Source organism: Mustela erminea, chromosome 4, assembly GCF_009829155.1.
Source record: "Mustela erminea isolate mMusErm1 chromosome 4, mMusErm1.Pri, whole genome shotgun sequence".
Lineage (NCBI taxonomy): Eukaryota > Metazoa > Chordata > Mammalia > Carnivora > Mustelidae > Mustela > Mustela erminea.
Window position 1 is genome coordinate 18,417,684 of NC_045617.1, and position 16,492 is coordinate 18,434,175.

The 16,492-nt window shown below is 39.1% G+C and overlaps 1 long non-coding RNA gene across 1 annotated transcript in view; it reads left to right on the forward strand.

Moving 5' to 3' along the window:
- Window positions 1-4,117: 4,117 nt before the first annotated feature.
- The window catches only part of LOC116587715, a 73,281-nt gene continuing 60,906 nt past the window's right edge, over window positions 4,118-16,492 (forward strand). The window contains exons 1-2 of the long non-coding RNA XR_004284601.1: window positions 4,118-4,140; window positions 7,202-7,495. This is a non-coding gene — a long non-coding RNA (uncharacterized LOC116587715). The remainder of the gene's footprint in view (window positions 4,141-7,201; window positions 7,496-16,492) is intronic.

Here is a 16,492-nt window from a genome sequence, read left to right on the forward strand (position 1 = left end):
AGAAATTTTACCTATGGCAGTTTAGAACTAAAGCACATTTTTTTGCTAGGGATACGTCTCTATAGAAGCCTAAAATGTAATTTTTATTTCAGTTATCAAGGTGATTGTCTATTTATTGCTTTACTTTACTTTGCTAAGGGAAAACTCTTGGTATAATCCGTGTTCTGACTTGTGATAGCTCTAAGGTATCATGGCAGGGAGAGCACATAATGATCATTCCTCTTTCAGCAAAATCACATTGTTTTCATCCATTTTTATTCCCAATAAATTTGAATGTTATTTCCTTGGCACAAAAATACCAAAGAGTCCAGAATTCCACTGAAATGCAACATATTTATTTTTTACTTCCATGTAGAAGGGCGCTTAACTCTTAAAGGAGCAAATCTTAATTTCAGTTAAGTTTCAACTATCTATCTTTTCCCCATAGCCTGCTAAAAAGACCATCCATCACACAACAAGTATTTACTGAGCACTTATTATATGCCAGGCATTGCTCTGGTTTCCAAGCATACAGCAATGAGTAAAAACCAAGCCCCCCCTCTTTTGGAGCTGCTGTTCTGGTCAAAAGTTTACCCGATACAATTTCTGCCCTGTAGGAACTCTGGTGCACACCGTAAAGAGTGGGGTAAATGTTCCCTGGGATCTTTTTTTTTCTGAGTCCAAAAGAATGGGCACAAGCAAGGAGGAGCGCATCACAAGTAACAGGACAATAGAGAGATGGTCAGGAAAGGCTTTGCTGAGAAGGCGATACCTGAGTAGATTTGGCAGAATTTATATGAATCCCAAAAGAAATGTAGTAAAAGCAGAAGAAGGCGTCGTCGCTAAAGGCAGGGAAGCATGACCAAAAGAAATGTAGTAAAAGCAGAAGAAGGCGTCGTCGCTAAAGGCAGGGAAGCATGAAGCGCCCTACTTCAGGCCACAGGGGTTAGGTCACTATATGACTGGTAAGTGGGGAGGAGGCAGGAGCTAAGGCTGAAAATATGGACAGAACCTGGTCCTAGTGGGCCTGTGGGTCATCCCCCAGGGGCTGGGGGATCTTTTGCCCCCGCTCTCTACTCATAAAAGTATACTAATTAACAGAATAGCTTCAAAAAGAGAAAGGAATTGAATCATTAATTCAATCATTTGATTGGATAATTGATTTCTGGAAAGTTTTCTATAATATCTATACTTTTCCTTTCATTACATTTTTTTAAAGATTTTATTTATTTGTTTATTTATTTAAGAGTGAGAGAGAGCAGGGAAGGGACAGAAGGAGGGGCAGAGGGCAAGAGAGAGAGAGAGAAGCAGACTTCCCGCTGAGCAGGGAGCCCAACGCAGGGCTCTATCCCAGGACCCTGGGATCATAACCTGAACCAAAGGCAGACGCTGAACCAGCGGAGCCACCCAGGTGCCCCTCCTTTCATTACGTCTTTAAAGACATTCAGAGTTTAGTGGTTTTAATATTCTAACTTCAAAAATAACTAGTATGTGTAAACCTTTATAGTTTTCTGAAATACTTTCTGATATATCGTCGTATTTGATCATCTAACTAATGCTCCAAGGTAGAAAATGTATGTTTAACTTCATTTTACACTGGAGAAAAATAGGTCAAGAAGTTGTTTTCCCTGGGGTCAGACTTTAAACAGCGCCCTCCTCCCTCTCTACCCCTGGGATCGGTCTACCATACCAGCAGACTAGATTTGCCATATGTAACATCTGGTTGTTGCATCCAATAAACACAATTCCTTGTTAAAGTAATGATGTGAACAATACAACCCTGAGCTTGTCTGGGTTTGTGTCCCAGGTGTGGGACTATCACACACGGTGCAGTACCTGCTGATCTCATGGACTATCACTGAGGCTGGTACCACTCCAAAGAGATTCCCCAGTTCCTTGGCACCACTAATGGTCCTCAAAGCCTTCGGGCTTACTTCCTGTACGGATTTTCTGACTCCAAACTTGGCTCCAGTCCTGGGAGACAGTTCCTCTTTCTGTCAGATCCAGATTGGGCAGCGCTGTGTTCTTTTCCTGCCTTGTCTCCAGGATCTGCTGTGGGGCTGAGCCCCACCTTGAACGCCTGTCTCCTTCCATTTGCCGGAACTGGTGGGTGGGACCCCAACTCTGCCCTCAAGAACTTACAGAGAAATAAAATAATTACCTACATGAAATGAGACCGAATTCAAAATACCAGATGTGTAAAGGTTTCCATTAAATATGATCTCCCTTTATCATAATTACAGCTAATTTTTAAAGAAAACAGTTTGGAGAGTTTTATAAAATTCTCATTTGGGGGTTACAAACGTGCCGGTCCATCCGTGGACCCGAAGATTCTCTACTTCCTTGGTGACTTTGTATCACGAATGATAACAATATAGTGGAAACATTTTTGCAACTAGGTTATTGTAATATTGTTGAATTTCAAGGTAGCACTGGAAATTCGAATTAAAATACCACATACTTATTTCTAGCCCTTTGAAATTATAAAATGTAAATTCTTATCCAACATGATTCTTAGGAAAATTATGAATCTGTCACTACCGTGTGAGTATTTCCCACAGACAGTTTGTTAGTGCAGATACTCAGTAAAATCCACAAAGTGAATTTGGATGGCGAACAGCGTAGGAACCATTTACTCAGTACCAAGCCCTCTGGAAGTAGGAGGCAGGCACTTCTGCCCTGGGTCATCACCTGTCCATGCCAGAATCCTAACCCTTGTTCCTGGTGTGCTTCAGAACTGACTCTTTCCCTTTTCACCTCACTCCTACAGCTCCTTCCAAGTCAATCTGTCTCTCAGGCTTCTTTCTGAGCCAGAGGAAACCCGCTTGAGTTCCCCAGAGCCACCTTCCTTTCCTACACGGAAAAGTAACTCTATTTTCTCATACCAGTGGAGTGCAAAAACTCTAAATCAGTTGTAGATCTGTCTGCCTAGATACACTATATAGATATACTAAGCCAGAACTTCCTTTCTGGGGGCGTCCATGAGAAGTATCTTCTGCTCTTCAGTTTTCAGATCTCTGTGGGAAGGTCATTCCTTTCATGTACACCAGGTCCTGGATTCGTAGGGACCACAGCGTCTACTCACACCTGGTTTCCTTTTTGTCTCTCCTCCACATCGCTACCAGTGTCAAAGAAAACAGTCATCTAGTCTAGAGGTAGACACGGGTGGCAGACAAGCTGATGCAGAACTTTATTGCTTTTTATATCCCATTCATCATTTTGCATTTTCCAAATTTTATATTCACTTTCTGAGGTCTGCATTTTTGCAACCTCAAAAATGAAGCAATAACCCCTTATTTTCTTTGCTTTTTACTGTGCTTTTCAATGTTTCCTGAGCCTATGATGAAACATGCCCAGCTGACTAAGTAGGGCGATTATTAGGTAATGGAAGTATAAGAAAAGAAGGAAATATCATAACATCCTTTTAAATCACTGATGAAATCATATACATTTGGTCCCTGACTTATGATTTTTTGACACTATGATGATGCAAAGTGATATTCATTTGGTAGAAACTATACTCCAAATTTTGAATTTGAATCTTTCCCCCAGGCTAGCAACGTGGGGCACTACCTGTTCTTTGGATGTTGGGCAGCGACAGCGAACTGTACCTGCCAGCCAGCCACACAGTCATTGGGGTCAACAAGGGATCCCCTTAAAATCATTCTGTACTTACATAACCATTCTGTTTTTCACCTTCACTTCAGTATTTAGTAAATTCTGTTAGTATTCAATAGTTATTATAAAATAGACTGTGTTAGATGACTTGCCCACCTGGAGGGTGATGTAGGTAAGTGTTCTGAGCACATTTAAGGTAGGCTAGGCTAAGTTATGATGCTCTTTAGATGAGGTGTATAAAATGTATTTCTGACTTAAGATATTTTCAACATATGATGTGTTTATTGCAACATAACCCCATGGCAAGTCAAGGAAGATCTATACTGTAGTCCCTCCTTATTCTTGGTTTCACTTTCCATGGTTTCAGTTACCTGAGGTCAGCCGTGGTCTGGGAGCAGATGATTGTCCTGCTGAAGAGTCAGAAGGTCAACAGTACCCTAATGTTCTGTCACAGTGCCCGTGTCCCCCACCTCACTCCACATCACCACGACAGCATTTCACCATCTCACATCCTCACAGCTGGAAGGGTGGATGCGATACAAGGTATTTTGAGAGAGAGACCATATTCCCATAATTTTATCATAGGAAATTATAATTGTTCCATTTATTTATTTATTATTAATTTTGCATGTACCTAATTTATAAATTAAACTTTATCATAAATATGTATGTATAGAAAAAAAAACATAGTATGTATAGGGTTTGGTACTCTAACGGTTTCAGATACCCACGGGGGTTCTTGGAATGTATCCCCCATAGATATGGGGGGACTAATGTATGTAACTATTTACCAACCTTAGATTTTAATGGACCCAACAGTCACGTTAGGACTATTTATAAGGTGTTTAACTTTTACATTTATATGCCATTCTTACGGGTTTCAAATTTATTTGAAGATGTAGAGCAAACCATTCTTTACTAACAACTATAAAATTTTCCCTAATTAGTGGTGAATGGGCAGGATATGCATTAAGTGTCAGGAAACTTTTCTATTTTCTTTTTCTATTTCTATTTCTTTTCTATTTTTCAATTTCTATTTCTATTTTTCTATTTCTATTTCTATTTTCTTTTCTATTTTCAGGCTGAGAACTCATCCTGGTGCCTGTGCTCGGAAGGCTGGGCTCTGATGGCCCCTCTACTTGCCTTCCCAGTTTCCCCCTGCACCTCAATCTCTTCCCCACCTTCATGTTCTCCATCTCCCTTTGTTCCGGATTTGAAAGGTGCACCTCCTCTTTGTCGCAGTGAATGTCTCTCTACGCTGGTCCCAGCCATGACCTTGGGTCTCCTCCGGAGCTCACATTGCAGCCTCGCTGACAGTCGGGCGTCTGGGGTCACACATGGTCTCCTAGCACAGCTCTGCCCCGTTTACTTGCACGATTCTGCATCCGTTGTTTAATGTCCCACAACCTCAGCTTCTGCCTTTGAAAATGGAATTGTAACAGCAGCTGTAACCTAGTAAGTTCTGGAAAAGCAGGATATGTTCTATTATCACGTCTCACTTTCTTGCCTCCTTACTCTTTTCTCTTATCTTGATACTGTTTCTTCTCCAACAAATCGCCTCAGTTTTTTTCTGAATTGAAACAAAATGCCCCAACCAACCTCATAGCATCCCCTCCTTAACATATCTCCCTTTACCACCAAATTTTTCAAGCAGTAGTATTCTTGCAGTTTTTTCCTGATCACTACAAGTATTTGTCCAGTTTCACTACTGATTTTTTTGAATTTGATTTCTCAAAGGTAACATTGACCTTCTAATCACTGAGTCTTGTAGCTTTTCTCTATTTTTTACTCCTTGAAACATCTGTGCTATTCAGCAATGTTGAATACCCCTTTGTTTGAAATAATTTATCTCTCAGCTTCTATTATTGTGCTGTATCTGTATTGTTGGTCATTCTTTCTCTTCCTGTCTACAAATGTAGTTGTTTCTTCATTTCTTTCCTTTGCCCTCTCTAGATGTGCACAGTATTTCTAAAATGTCCCCAAATCTGGCATACCTATCTGAGTGACCCAATGTCTCTGTGCTTAATTTAAAATCTCATTAATTATCTGTTTGTAACATTCTGTGAACCTTTGAACTCAAAATACCCCCATGAATCAAAGTCATCTCATCCCCTCCAAACCAGTCTTCTTAACATGGTACTAAAGATACTGGCATTCTCAGGGTGCCTGGGTGGCTCAGTTGGTTGAGCATTCAACTCTTGATTTTGGTTCAAGGTCGTGAGATTGAGCCCTGTGTCAGGCTTTGCACTAAGCAGGGAGCCTGCTTGAGCTTCTCTCTCTCCCTTTCCCTCTGCCCCTACCTGCTGTGTGCATTCTCCTCTCTCTCTCTCTCTCTCTCTCTCTCTCTCATAAATAAGTCCTTTTAAAAAAAACTATTGGCACTCTCCTTGGCAACTTGATTCACAATCTTCTAGTTACTTCCTCTTCTACCATCTCCTACCACCAATCCATCAGCAAGCCTATAAATTCCAGCTCTATAATATTTTCACATTCATCACTGTCTTCCAGTTTAATTGTCACCTCCATGGTTCGGGGTTTATTACTTCTTATCTGAACTATTATAATAACCTTCTAATTTGTTCTAACTCATCTTAAGTCTCTCCCTCTAGCTTTCCCCCCAACCTTCATTTTTGAACTAATCCATCATCAGTGCCAGATAAAGCCTCAGTTTAATTTGATAAGTGTTTATGAATAAGAAACTTGCAGGAGGAAAAAAAAAGGAGGAATTGGTATTTTGGTGCAGCAGCTGGTACCAATATTTTACTACATTATTGTATTTCATATTCCAAACAAATTGTGACAGACATACATGACAGCCCAGCAATATCCATTTTATCCATTCCCCCCTTCCTCCCTTGAAAGGGAAACCTGATTTTATTCAGGTTTCTGTCTCCCATCTCTCCCACAGGAGGATTCTAATTAGTCTGTCCTTGTTTTCTGACTGTTATTACTGGTCTAAGTATAATTGCGTGTCCTAAAATGATTCATAAGGAAAGGACTTGTATTTCATGGTTGGCTAAGAATGTCTCATTCTCTCGTTAGACAGGAACAGGGAGCATCTCACCCAGTTTGCCACACCCACAAATTTGGGTCCATAGGAGGGGCCAGACAGAGAACAAAATTAACAGAGAAGGGCTGATTCCAGAGAGCAGGAAAGACAGAGTCAGAGAGTGACACACTGTACTTCCATGCCTCGGGACTGCTGATTCCGCAAGATAGTGTCGTTCCTTATTTGTTAAGCCATTTGGAATATTCTGATACTTGCATCCTGAATCTGCCCGATGAGCAGACTTCTGACGTGGAGCCTGATGGCCCAGAGAGATGCAAGTTTACATGGCTGGTGGCAGCCCAGCCTAGATTTGCAACTGTATTTGCCTAACTATGAAGCCATTGCTTTTTCCACTAATCCATATTATCTGATTAAAATTCTCATCAGCTTAAAACCTGTAGAAATATTTCAGACATCTATTGAGACATTACTGTGTATTATGCAGTTATAAGTACCTTAGAGGTATTAACTCATTGACTTCTTGAAATAACTGTATGAGACTCATACGTTATCCTCAATTTGCAAAGACTGAAAGGTGTTCAATAACTTTCTCAGGGTCACCCAGCAAGTTATGATCAGAGCGTGGAATCCTGCCTCCTAACTTCAGAATGCCTGCTCTCATCACTAGCGCCACAAGGTTCTTCGGGGATACCGTGCACGTGCACAAAGCTTAAAAAATAGATCATGTTGTTGGTGCACCATATTCATGAGAAAAGTTGTGGGAAGCTACTGCAAGAGAACACGGGCTCACACTGCCAGTTTCTGCATATATGAGAGGGAGGCTGGCGGCAGGATGGATGGGGCCTCTTTGAAGGGGAACATGCGATCTGAAATGCAATCATCCTTGGGGTAAACAGGAGAAAGTCCCTACTCTCCCATCAGGGGAGAGGCTGGGTGGTGGCGCTGACAGTGGAAGTTCTCGAAGAAACCTTCACGTATGGCTTAGTTTGAATTTGCAGTGATACACAGAAATCCAGGCCAACGACTTGAGCCATTCTCCACAGAACCAAAACTAATTCCAAACCCTCTAGCTTAGCATTTATATTCTGCTTCCAATCTCCCTTTCCACTCCCCTGCCCTGTCCCCACCCCCAGCCTTCTCTTTCAGATGTGTAACTTCTCGTAAAGCTTAGATAATCAGACCTGTTGTACATGAGTACTGATAATCCTTTCACAGGGAAATTTAACTTGCATAGAGATAATTTTAGGAATACAACGATCATCTATTTACTGGAAACAGAAATAACCTCGGCAGTTGGATGTCTTTGTAATAATGCAAGGGGACATATGGTGAGGGCAATGGTAGAATCCTAGAAAATGAGGTTAGCTCAGTGGGAAACTCTGTTTTATATTTCCAAAAAACTCTGTTCAAGTTCTACCGAACTAACAAATGAAGTAAGGTTCCTGTTCGTGCTATATCATGGAAATGTGCATTATCTGTTCTTGCTCTTAAAGAGAAGCCAGGGGCACAAATTAAGCAGAGCTGGTAGAGCTTCACGCATCTGTAATTTAATAAAATAACCAGAGAAGAACAGCTGCAGGGTTTGTACCTAACTCTTGATTCTTTTTTTTTTTTTTTACCGTGGACATAAAATATCCCCTCCCTCCAAAGCTTCTGTTAAATGATACCTTGAAAATAAATATCACTTATCATCTCCAGTCAGTAATGATAGATTATTAAGGTCCTGTTCATCATTGGAACAGTAGGCTTCATCAAAAAGTAATATTCCAGTTTTTTCTTAGGATTAGGAGTGTTCTGTTTGAACAAGATAAATATTAAGCATTCGTGTTTCTTCTTCAACTGTCACTAAGATCTTGGAGAGACCATAAACAGAAGGAGAAATTAACAAACATTAAAACTAGGGCACCAGGTTGGCTCTGTCGTTTTAAGTGTCTGCCTTCAGCTCAGGTCATGAGATCGGAGTCTTGGGATTGAGCCCTACATTGGGCTCCCTGCTCAGCAGGGAGTCTGCTTCTCTCTCTTCCTCTGCCTCTCCTGCAACGCATGCTCTGGCTCATGCTCTCTCTCTCTCTCTGAGATGAATAAATTAAAAAATCTTAAAAGAAAAAAACAACGATTATAACTTTATAAACAGTTTTAATAATCAGTAGTATAAGAAGAGGGAAAACTTTGCAGAAATGTCTGTTCATGTCCTCTGCCCATTTCTTGATTGGATTATTTGTTCTTTGGGTGTTGAGTTTGCTAAGTTCTTTATAGATTCTGGACACTAGTACTTTATCTGATATGTCGTTTGCAAATATCTTCTCCCATTCTGTCAGTTGTCTTTTGATTTTGTTAACTGTTTCCTTTGCTGTGCAAAAGCTTTTTTTTGATCTTGATGAAATCCCAATAGTTCATTTTTGCCCTTGCTTCCCTTGCTTTGGCGTTGTTCCTAGGAAGATGTTGCTGCGGCTGAGGTCGAAGAGGTTGCTGCCTGTGTTCTCCTCAAGGATTTTGATGGATTCCTTTCGCACATTGAGGTCCTTCATCCATTTTGAGTCTATTTTCGTGTGTGGTGTAAGGAAATGGTCCAATTTCATTTTTCTGCATGTGGCTGTCCAATTTTCCCAGCACCATTTATTGAAGAGGCTGTCTTTTTTCCATTGGATATTCTTTCCTGCTTTGCCAAAGATTAGTTGACTGTAGAGTTGAGGGTCTATTTCTGGGCTCTCTATTCTGTTCCATTGATCTATGTGTCTGTTTTTGTGCCAGTACCATGCTGTCTTGATGATGACAGCTTTGTAATAGAGCTTGAAGTCCGGAATTGTGATGCCACCAACATTGGCTTTCTTTTTCAATATCCCTTTGGCTATTCGAGGTCTTTTCTGGTTCCATATAAATTTTAGAATTATTTGTTCCATTTCTTTGAAAAAGATGGATGGTACTTTGATAGGAATTGCATTAAATGTGTAGATTGCTTTAGGTAGCATAGACATTTTCACAATATTTATTCTTCCAATCCAGGAGCATGGAACATTTTTCCATTTCTTTGTGTCTTCCTCAATTTCTTTCATGAGTACTTTATAGTTTTCTGAGTATAGATTCTGTGCCTCTTTGGTTAGGTTTATTCCTAGGTATCTTATGGTTTTGGCTGCAATTGTAAATGGGATTGACTCCTTAATTTCTCTTTCTTCTGTCTTGCTGTTGGTGTAGAGAAATGCAACTGACATCCAGATGGCCAACAGACACATGAGAAAGTGCTCCATATCACTCGGCATCAGGGAAATACAAATCAAAACCACAATGAGATATCACCTCACACCAGTCAGAATGGCTAAAATAAACAAGTCAGGAAATGACAGATGCTGGCGAGGATGCGGAGAAAGGGGAACCCTCCTACACTGTTGGTGGGAATGCAACTCTGGAAAACAGCATGGAGGTTCCTCAAAATGTTGAAAATAGAACTGTCCTATGACCCAGCAATTGCACTATTGGGTATTTACCCTAAAGATACAAACGTAGTGGTCCAAAGGGGCACGTGCACCCGAATGTTTATAGCAGCAATGTCCACAATAACCAAACTATGGAAAGAACCTAGATGTCCATCAACAGATGAATGGATCAAGAAGATGTGGTATATATACACAATGGAATACTATGCAGCCATCAAAAGAAATGAAATCTTGCCATTTGCGACAACGTGGATGGAACTAGAGCGTATCATGCTTAGTGAAATAAGTCAAGCAGAGAAAGACAACTATCATATGATCTCCCTGATATGAGGAAGTGGTGATGCAACATGGGGGCTTAAGTGGGTAGGAGAAGAATAAATGAAACAAGATGGGATTGGGAGGGAGACAAACCATAAGCGACTCTTAATCTCACACAACAAACTGAGGGTTGCTGGGGGGAGGGGGTTTGGGAGAAGGGGGTGGGATTATGGACATTGGGGAGGGTATGTGCTTTGGTGAGTGCTGTGAAGTGTGTAAACCTGGCAATTCACAGACCTGTACCCCTGGGGATAAAAATATATATTTATAAAAAATTAAAAAAAAAACAAACAAAAAAAAAAAAAAAGAGGGAAAACTTTTTTAGGTCATTGTCAATGAGAATTCAAGGAAAAACAAGGGAGAATTCAAGGAAAAACAAAAACAGGATTTGGTATGACGGAAAGGTTTTGAATGTTTCATGGTTTTTCTGGCTCCCAAATGAAAGGTAATTCACCTTACAGACAGCATAGAAGCACACTAAATTTTATTAATGGAAACCTATCATCTATCCAGTTGGAGGAATGTAAAGGGCAAATAGGTTAAAATTTTTCTCTTAACTATTAATTAATGGGACTCAGATGATCTCCTTCCTATTAATTTCATTGTACTACAAGAAAATATGGTAAGAATATCTGTATATGTTAATCAGTGCTGCTTGCAAAATAATATAAGATAGAGCTCTGAATGTCTCCGTCTAAATCGATAACAATAACAACACCACCATCAGAGCAACAACTATTAAATACTGCCTGTGCCAGTACATATGCAATGGCTAATTCTACCAATATGTGTTGTCTCCAACTAGATTGGTGTTTATGCCAAAATAACCAAATCAGCAGCCATGGTCTCCATTGAAGTTGTAGCAACAAGAACATAGATTAAAGTATGAAAATAAAATTTGTGTTATATTGGATTTATTTCGCTTGGGAATGTGTAAATACCAAATTTTTTTAGGGAAGGAACAATTTATTAATTTACGTTCCTAACCTGAATATAACACATGGGAATTGAATTCTCAAATAGTCTTAAAAAAATAAATAAAAGAAAGATATATTATTACGTTTTCATAGAAAGTGACAGGATTACATTCTATCTGGCATAAGAGAGGAAGGGAATTTATTGCTCAAGTAACAGAGAAAGCAAGTGTTGGACCCAGCTTTAGGGAGAGGCAGGATTCAAAGTTTGTCTTGTAACTCTTTTTCTTGTATTTATGTTAAGCTCTTTTTTTTTCCTTTTTCCTTCCTTTTATCCATTTTTTCCTTCTTCTTTCTATATGGTGGTCTCATTCTGTTTGTAATTTTTTTCCAGCTTTACTGAAGAATAATTAACAAGTATAAATGTGTATATTTAATACGTACAAAATGATGATTTGAAATAGATAGGTAAAGAGGAATGATTACCAAGATAAAGATAATTAACACATCATCACCTCACGTTGACCAACATCTCCCCATTTCTCCCTGCCCCCAGCCCCTGGTAACTACCATTTGAGTCTCTGTGTCTATGAAATTGGTCTTCCACATAGATCCCTCCTCGTGTAATCACACATGAATGAACCGTAGCAGAAAACCAAGAATAGAATAGTTGGCGTAAGAAAGGAACAATTTCAGAAAGGGAGTTTGCAGGGGACAAGGATTGAAAGGATGCTATCACAAGAAGAGAAAAAAGTTGGGCAGAAACTCCAAATAATAGGAATCTTCTACATATGTGATTCCCACTGTGGCCTCCAGAACAACAACACGTGCATTACGTGGGAAACTGTCCGAAATGTGTAATTCTCTAGCATCCTTCCTGACCTACTGAATCAAAAACTCTGGAGGTAGGGCCCAGCTACCTGTTTCCCCAAGCCCCCTAAGTGATTCTTATGCATGCTAAAGTTTGAGAGGTATTGTTCTACATGAGGACTCCAGAATATCATTATGAACAGATATCCTGCATATCCAACTATCCCACCTTAATTTGTATACTTAAATTCCAGGGATCTATGATAGAGCTCATCATACTCTGTCAATGTTGCTCCCCCTCTGATATTTCTGTTCTTGGTTAAGGCCAACCACAATCCATCTGGGAACTGGAGATCCATCCTGGAGTTCTCTTACCCTAGACCCATTTACCGTAAATTATAAATTCCTGCTTATTTGACCTCCTATATATTTATAACCATTTCTTCACTGATCTCTCTTGCACCTGCCTTTTCCGTAACCTCAAATTCATTTCTTCTCTATAAACAGAGTAAATACAACTAAAATGCCAATCCGTTATGTCTCACCTCTGTTAAACCATTCTGAAGGCTTGCAGAATAAAGCCTACAGATTTGCATGCTCCTTAGCTAAGGCACTAACTCTCTGGGTGGGCCTCTACTTTGCTCTGCTCTATACCCAGGTTGCAACTCCCCAGGATCCCATCAAAAAAATGCCCACGCTGTGTTTCTATGGACATTTTTCTAGGGAGCATGTCCTCAGCTTCCATCAGATTGTTGTAGGCTCAAAACGTTTAGGAATATTGACACAACAGACAGAGGAGAAGAGTAATCTGCATTGTCAAGTACATGTCAATGACTGAGAGCCTTGTGAAAAAAGGTGAAGATTAATCTAATACATCAATCAATAGGAAGCCATTCCTATGCTCATTAGGGTGACAACATAGGTAAACTGCAATATAGATTTGCTGTGCCGAATTAACCATGATAAGAAGGATTTTTCATAAGAGTGAAAATACCATAGTTGTGTTCATGGTAATGATTAGAATCATGCAAATTATTGACTAAGAAGACTGATGGAGGAGTTGGAATACAAACAAAACAAACAAACAATGCTTTGAAAGAAGAAATAATTTAATATGAAAATAAATTTGGTAGGGAGAGCAGGTAAAGTCTGCGATAGCTATTTTTAGGGACTACCCAGCACATTTCCCATTAAATCTCATTATTTTTCTAACATCCCACAGTTACTCCCTCTTCCATTCTTCATGGTGAACAGGTGACCCAAGCATGACCAATTATTGTGACAAATTTTTCTATCATAGTCATTGACCCTGAGGTAAGCATTTAACAAAAAAGCAAGGCAAAACAGATGCCTTCTTAAATTGTTAAGTGGATATTGGAAAGTAGTACTTATTCAGTTGGATGTGCTAAGAAAGGGCCATATAAACCTGACTGTCCATGGCAGTAGAATGAACTTGTGAGAAGGGGAAAATTGAGCCAATAGACGAGGAAAAGCTGAAACAAGAAAAACAGAGAGATAGGAAGAAGAAGCCCTGATAACATTGTATGAACCCTTGAACTCATTTATCTGTACTTGAAGTCAGGTTCACTTTGGACTTCCTAGCTATACAGACTGATACATTATCTTCTATTGCTTGAACTACTTTAAGGAGGATTTCTATCATTTGCAACAGAAACAGACCTAATATATAGAACTCGAACTCGATGCTTTGCTGCCATTCCATTTGTCATTGGGACAGTCTGAACCCAAGTCTGACCCCAAACCAACCCCCGGCCTCAGAGAAAACTCTCACACTTCACTAGTGATAAAAAGCACCATGATGATGTGCTTTGCTGTTGACATTCTGAGACCATCACTTGCTACATGTATGTTTTTCTTGCTTCAGTTCTTATCAAATACAATGTTGACGTGCTATCTGATCTGTACTCAAAGCACCATGGGTGTATGGAGTGATAGAGGCAGAATGGAATCAGCAAAATTGCCAGCCACCAGCTCTGTATGTTTGGACAGGTTACTCAACTTGCTAAGCCCAGTTATACTATTTACCTCAAAAGATTTTATGAGTAAATGAGGTAAATAATACAATCATTACTGTATCTGTCATGTATTTGCATGAATAGATATTCTTTGTCACATGTATGCATGCAAATAGAAGACAGACCAGCTGTCTTTCCTCTCTAGATCTCTCCTCTGCCCATCTCTTTGTGAACTGGAAGAATGACCACTACAGACTGCATTATTCAGGCTTCCTTGTCCTCCCTTCTGGCTTCTGCTGGGGAAGCCAGACAATGGTAGACCCCTGCAAGATAATGGAGGATGGGAAGAAGGCAAGTTCAGAGTAGGAACCTAGTCAGACCCCCTCCGACTCATGGCCATAACACTCATTGGTTTCTGGTAACAATTTTCCAATACCTCAACTCCTTATGGACCTCAACATCTTTGGTTGGTTCCCTATTCCTTCCCATCTCTTTATAAATAGCCCCTCCTTCACTCTCTCCAGTTAAATATTTTGTGTGTACCTCTTTGTTCTCAGTACCCAAATACAGCTAATGAGTAAAACATATGGGGTAAAATTGCATGGTCTATTTAGGAAGTGATAAATAGGTCAATTTTTTCCTCATTTTCAAAATAACAAAAATAAATAAAATTAAAGAAAAAAAGACCCTTCCTAACATCTCGGAACTATCACCCTTTTCTCCTTTTCCCACCAAAGGCAAGCCTTGTAAAAACTGAGTCCCCTGTTTTGTCTTTCCTTTTCAAACAAATTCACCCACCACATCATTCCATGAAAGTCTGTAGCTAAAGCTTCTGAACTCTAGATATCCTTTGTTGGATTAAGAAAGTTCCCTTGGATTTCTAATTTGCTGAGAGTTTTTCTTGGAAATGGGTGTGGAATTTTATCAAATATTTATTTGCATCTATTATGACTATCACATGGTTTTTACTTTTATTTTATTAATGTGATGAATTACACTACTCAATTTTTAAGCTTCAAACCATCGTTGCACTCTTGGAATAAATCTCACCTGGCAATTTTTCTTTCCATAATAAACTAGGTCCCAGTTACGTGTAACTCAATGCAGAATTTTTTAGTCCATGTTCGTAAGGAGCATTGACAATTTTCTTTCTTACTGTACTTTTCAAGTTCTGGTATCAGGATTATGCAAGGCTCAAAAACTTTGTTGAGAGGTGCTCTTTATATCATTCTCTTTTGGCTGACTCCCTAAGTGTTTTTCTCATAGTTTTGTTTCTTTACAGCCATTTTTTTCCAACTTATAATTCTGTGTCTATGCTCTAAGTTTTAGAATTTCCCAAGGTTCTACTTATTGCCTTAGTGCAGAGAAAAAAAAATATGGCAGAGTAAATAAGGAGACTGGGTCCAGATTAAAAAGGGATTGGTATTAAGCCCTTGTTCTATTTCTTCCTAAAACGCTACTCCAGTTTCTATCAAAAGCCTTCATAGATCCCTCAATTGCTAGCAAAATTATATTTGCATTTGGTTTACACTTTTCCCTCCTCCTAATATGTCATGCTCTTTTTCTCTCCTTTTATAAACTTCATTTCTTCCAATGTTCACTTCCAAAGATAGCTCCTACTATGGAGAGTTAATAACACTCTTGGTTTTAAAAGAATGCCATCCCCTCCTATATGGGCTCTTAACATTATGGTGCTGAGCTGATGGCTCTTTTACAAAACCCATTCACTTTTTCCTCCTATAATAGTTACATATGTACAAGCCATCTCCAAACCCGATCAAACTAAACTACTTATGGGAAAAAGAATATCCCATCTGTGTATCTCTTGCTGAATCCAGTTCAATGTCTAAAAATTTTTAGACCATTAAAAATCTATTTGTAGCTAATGTAATATTGTGTGTCAACTGGGCGTTAATTTAAAGAAACACTATTTTTTAAAGTGAATTTCAATTAAAATTGGAATGGACAGACCAGGATGTCTGGCCATCTTAATCTGTATCTTGTTGAATAGCTTGCCAACTGAAATCTCCTTGTAGGCAAAGTCCTTGTCAGCACCCTTATTCTTTTCCTATGGCATTTTGAAACCTGCTGTTAAAATAGACATGTTAAGAAAATGTGTTTTTCATAAGTAAATAGAATGTAGATACAATTCTTACAAAAATAGAGCATTGGAATTGAATATCCAATTAGTAAGTTCTAATAAATCCATGAGCTTAAACAAAAAGTATTATAAAGTTCTACAGTAATGCACAAGGGAATTTTTACAGCATTTTATATTAAAAAAAAAAGTCATGGTTATTTTCCCCAATTTATTCTTTCCAAATCTTTGTATCTACACTGGATCTTGATGAAAGGAAGGAAAATAAATAACTAGATCATACAATACTATTTCCAGCTTGTAGTGGGTAATCTGCAATAAAATACACATATCTATTT